Source organism: Muntiacus reevesi, chromosome 18 (genome assembly GCF_963930625.1).
Source record: "Muntiacus reevesi chromosome 18, mMunRee1.1, whole genome shotgun sequence".
NCBI classification, from domain to species: domain Eukaryota; kingdom Metazoa; phylum Chordata; class Mammalia; order Artiodactyla; family Cervidae; genus Muntiacus; species Muntiacus reevesi.
Window position 1 is genome coordinate 23,613,398 of NC_089266.1, and position 5,728 is coordinate 23,619,125.

Below are 5,728 nucleotides of genomic sequence, written 5' to 3' on the forward strand. Positions count from 1 at the left end.
TAACTCCCTGCACTAGACTCTGAGCTCCCAGTGCTCAAAGTCTTAGCCACTGGACCACCAAAGAAGTCCCTAAAACTTCATCTTTAAAGTAATGTTTTTAATGTATACAAATGAGGAAACTGAGAAGCTAAGTAACTATGCAAAGTAACAAAACTAGTAGATGGTAGAATGTGAACCTCAGCCTGACCAACTCCAATGCCAAGCTTTTTGCCTCTACCCCATCACCACCTCCTTGGCGTTAACACCCGTGGTTCAAAACCTGCCTGTTCACTAAAAGCACCTGGGAAGGGTCTTCCCTGATGGTTAAGAATCCACATTCTAATGTAGGGGACACAGGTTTGATCTTGAGTGGGGAACCAAGATCCACATGCTGCAGGTGACAAGCCTGCATGCCGAATCTAGAGAGAAAAGCCCCCAAATGCCACAATTACAGAAAAGCCTGCATGTCACAAGGAAGACCCAACACAGTACCCGCCACACCCCCTCCAAAAAAAAATCACCAGGGGAACTGATTCTTCAGTCCCATACTAGAGCTACTAATAAGATTTTCTGAAGGTGGAATCCAAAAATCTATTTTTTAAATTTCTATACTTGTCATAGACCATATTACTACTAACTAGGTATGCTTAACATACATGCCTTATTCCATCAACTAGTGGAGGAAATACTGTCCTATTCATCTCTGTGACCCATCCAGTACCGTTATAGAACAGGCACTGGAAAATATCTGTTGCTTGTTGGAGTTCCCGGGTGGTCCCGTAGTGAAGACTCCACAGTTCTGCTGCAGAGCGCACAGGTTTGATCCCAGATCAGGGAAGATTCCGCAACCCCCCCTAAAAAAAAATCCCCGCTGGTTATTTACTTTTTAAAATATTCATTTTTATTTATGGTTGTGCTAGGTCTTCATTACCATGCACAGGCTTCTCTCAAGTTGTGGTGAGTAGGGGGGCAGTGTGCAGGTTTCTCAATGCGATGGCTTCTCTTGTCTGTTGAGAAGCACAGGTTCTATGCACATGGGCTTCAGCAGTTGTGGCTGGAGCGCCCCAAAGCCTAGGCTTGGTAGTTGTGGCACATGGGCTTAGCTGCCCCTCAGCATGTGGGATCCCCCTGAACCAGGGATTGAACCAGTGTCCCCTGCATTGCAAGGCAGATTCTAGCCACTGGACCACCAGGGAAGCCCTCTGTTGGTTATTTATATGCTAAAAAATTATAAGGTACACTGTGAGCTATATTGTTACAAGAGTTCAGAGGATAATAGTAACAGTAACAGCTAGCACTTACTGAAACCTCATCATATGCCAGGCCCTCACTGTTCTAAGAAATTCACAAGTATTAACTTCTCAGGACTTTGCAATAATCCTATAAAGCAAGATCAGGACACAATCTGCAGGGTCCCTCCTTAAAAAATTACTAAGAATTTCAACATGGTGACAGCAGAGCATTAAACCATAGTGAGGGGCCAACATTTCTAGGCACATGTGTGGCTGTACAGGTCTTACACCCATAAGCCAACGCTAGCTAAAACTATTATCCCCATTTTACAGATGAGAAAACTGAGATACAGAGGCATCAAATAAGCATTTCCAAGATCACAGTTAATAAGTAAAGATATAAATACGCACTATCTTAGAGAAGGCTTCATTGCAATCTCTGTATGAAGTTCTCCAATCTTTCAAGGTTCAGCTTAAAGACCCTCTGTCTACTAAGTATTCTCATAAGCCAGGAAAAAATTCTCCTCCTCCTGCTCTGATATTTTAGCTCCATGACCATATCTGGTTTGCACCTTTCTTATGGATTTCATCACATCCCCACGTTACACCTGAAATAGCCCGAGAGGTGCGGGGTACGTCTAACAAATTCATGTACTTGAATGAATGATCAAAGACACAAACTTGTGCAGGACTTGAGGACTGGGAGAGACAAGGAGGAAACTCCAAGCAGGGACAGGCCTAAGACAGAGAGCACCTATGGAGGACGAAGAGATATGGCTGCCTTGATTGGCCCAATGGTACACATGGGTGCTAGAGTGGATAACGCTGGAAAAGAGGGTGAAGTATAAGATGTCATAAAGTGCCTTTAACAAAACTAGACCATCACTTCTCAGGGGCTGAAAGGATATGATGCATGTGCCCCTCTGAGGCCAGCCAGCTTTGCTTAGGAGGAAAAGGCATCAAGTCACAGTCTGACTTCTCCCCTCACAGCCAGTCGCATCACATATAAGCTCTATGGGTTAATGGGGAGACTGAGCCTGAAGCACCATCTGATCTCATCCATTCACCAACTCCCTTGTTTAACACACGTTGGTGAACATATTCCGGAATGAGATACTTACACTGAGCACTTCACAGCTCCCATTCACGCTCAGTCCACCCAGTGGTGTGCCAGAGATTCTCCCATTTCACAGGTCTAAGGAATTAAGTAACTTGCTCAGGATCAGACAGCAGGAAGTGGGAGAGTAAGAATGAAATCCAGTTTCTCTCTTTAATTTCAGAATTTGTTTATTGGACACGCATATTCCTGATATTCAAAAAGTTATAGAGAACAGCCTAGTAAAACCCACATACTCCATTCAGAACTCAAGAGATACAACCTGAAGCCCCTGTGTACCTCTCCACATTCTACTAAACCGCATGGCCGCCAATTCCTCCTACTTGGTTAACACTGCATGGTGGCATCACCACCCAAAAATCTTCAATCAGTTTCCAAGTTCGGTACCACTTCTATTTCCACTATTACCTCTATCCTTTTGCATTCTACAAGTAACATCTTGTATCTGGATTATTACAATGGCCTTCTAATTGGTTTCCTTGCATCTGCTCTTCTACATTATAATCACCAACCTTTTTAAAACCTTTGAGTAGCTGCCCTTTGGTCTTAGGATATAGAAAAAAGCATCTGCATGGCATTCAAGGGTCTCAGATGGGCTTTCCCCCACTCTGCACATTAGCTTTATCGCCATCCCTTGTTCCCTGTGTTTTGGGCATACTGGCCTTCTTGCAGTTCCTTCTAATCCCTAAGCTCTCTCCCAGTACAGTGTCTTTGCACACAGTGTTCCTCCCTTCTTCATCTGAGTAACTCTCTTCCCCTTCTCTGGTAAACTTTCTTTCCTTGAGCCTCCTGGCTGGGTCATTCTTTGATATCTCTTTTACAACTTTACATTTATTTGTGAGATTAACTGATCAAATTAATAGGCCTTTCCTAATAGGCCAAGGACCAAGAACCACTTGCTTACTACAAAATACACGCTAAATAAATAAGAGCTAATGTATATATATATAACATATATAATATGCCAGCAGTGATCCTAGGACTTACCAACCCACTAAGACCTCCCAAAAGCACTATGAAGCAGGTACAATTATTAGCCCCATTTTACATATAAACAAAGTAAATCACACAAGCTAAGAAGTGGCAGAGTTGGTTCATGAACTCAGGCAGTCAGTTTCTAGAGTCTGAGTGCTAAATGCCTCAGTAAATCTGCTGAATGCATGACAGTGTTGAGTGCTTTTGACAGGAACTACATAGTATCTATCTTAGTTCAACCAAAAAAATCAGCTGGTTATGTTAATGGTCTTACATTTGACTGGAACTTTGCTACAAAACATTTATCTTAGCATTTTATTCCAGCTACTTGAAAATCCATTTGCCCTCACTGGTAGTATCATGAATCATGACTGATGCTGAGCAGAGGGGCAAACTGGTAAAAGGCTAGGAAAAAGTTGGCTTGGAGTGGAACAGAACTGTGGGTCATTTGTAATATGGGTAATCCTCATAAAGACAATACAAAGGTTTTCATAGATGTCATCTCACTTAACCTTCATTGATTCCTAATAAAGTTACACACACTGGGCAGTTCTGCATCAGCTGATAGATGAAGCAAAAGGCTGAGATTAGGACTGCTAAATCATCAGAAATTAACTAGTCACAGGATGGGTAAGGAAAGTCTCCCCACACTTCCAGTTTCAGAAATGCGTTATTTCTGGCGGGGAAAGACCTCTTCTTCCTTCTTAAGGGTTAAAGGTAGCTGGCTAATCTTTCCTGATTCTTTCTCGGTTGCCCTGCACCGCCTGTGGAGTGTCCAGTTCTCCTGACCAAGGACTGAACCCAGGCCGTGGCAGTGAAAGCACTGAATTCTAACTGCTGGGCTAGCAGAAAACGTCCTAACTCTTGGTTGGAACTTCTCAGCAAGGACGGAACTGCTCTTAGGTTTTCCCAGTATGGCTACAGTAGGGGAAATTATCCCACAGGCTCAAGTTATACGGTAAAGAGCTCTATAAGCTAGCTATACCCAATTAACCCTAGGCTAAAATGGTACAAATGTAACAATTCAGGAAATTCTTCACCCAGAGCCTCTATACCAACGTAAAGGTAGTCAAGAAACTGTACGCACCTTTTCTTTATGTGCATTCTGCTAAGGAAAAGTTTTCATTAGTTTCTTTCAGGGTTGTAACTAAAAAAGGCTAAGAACTTTATGCCTGTATACACACTCATTCTGGTTCACGGAACCAGAACTTTACAATAGGAGCACCTTCGCAGGATGAAAACATTTCTATTCCTTCAAGTACCTGATAGCTATGGATGTGGGTCTAGGAGGAATCCCAATATCCAACCCGCGTTAAATTTAACCTTGTAACAGCACAGGCCTCAATCTAGAAATAAGTCTAAAGGGACTGCATTAGCATTCACCTCCTTGGAGTGGCCTGTAAGAATAAGGACAATGAGGAGTGCTCAAATCCAGTCCCAATCAGGCCACTAATCGGCTGAGTAACCTTGGACAAGTTGCATACCCTCTCTGGGCTTCAGTTTCCACATCAGCAAATTGGAAGTTGAACAGTACGGTCTTCAAGGTCCTTCCCAGCAGAGAGCCTGGTACCAAGTAGACCTAGCCATTAAATCAGCTTCCTGTGGGCGCGGTGCAGGGCTTTAACGGTTCCCCCTCCCCCGCTCGAGCCCGCGAAACCCTCAGCACGCCCCACCGAGTGACGCCGCTTTCTCAACCGCAGCCTGGACACGGCTCCGCCTCTTCCCGGGGGCGTCCCGTCGTGCCCCGCGCCAGGCTTCTAAAGCTGTGGGTCGACTCCCGCCTTTCCGCGGCCCCGACCCCGAACTCCTCTCCCCAGTTTTCTCGGGTGCCCTATCCTATCAACGTCTAGTATCCCAGCCAATCACGCGGGTTCGGAGTCTTACCTTCGGTCCACCCTCCTCCCAGCGCCCAGCCGGCCCGAGCTCAAGGCCTTTAGCAGGCCAATCCAATCAGTGGCCGGCTCTGGCCGGCCTCACCCCAATGTCCCTCCTCTCGGCCAATCCGCGCGCCCCATTCTGCTGCCCGCCCAGCCAACCCCGGGCCTTGAAACCAGCGGGCAAATGGGCGCAGGGCGGCCCTTCAACGCTGACCGCCTGGCCAATTGGGGATTCCGCGTGGCCCCGGCGGCAACCAATCGACATGGAGCGCGGTGCCGCCGCGGAGAGGTCCGGCCGAATATCCCTCCGCCTTCCTCCCTCCCTCTCTCTCCCTCCCTGCGAGCCGCCGTTCACTTACTGCCTCCCTTCCCTTCTTTCTCCCTCCGCCACCCGAGCACCAGCCGCGCTCTGAGCTGCCCCCGGGGTCCCTCCCCCGCCGTCAGAGGAGCAGCTGCCGCCGCCGCCAGCAGCAAATTAGGAAGAGGGAGGAAGGAAGGAAAGGAGGAAGGAAGGGGAGCTGGAGCGACTACCAAGAGGGAACCGGTGA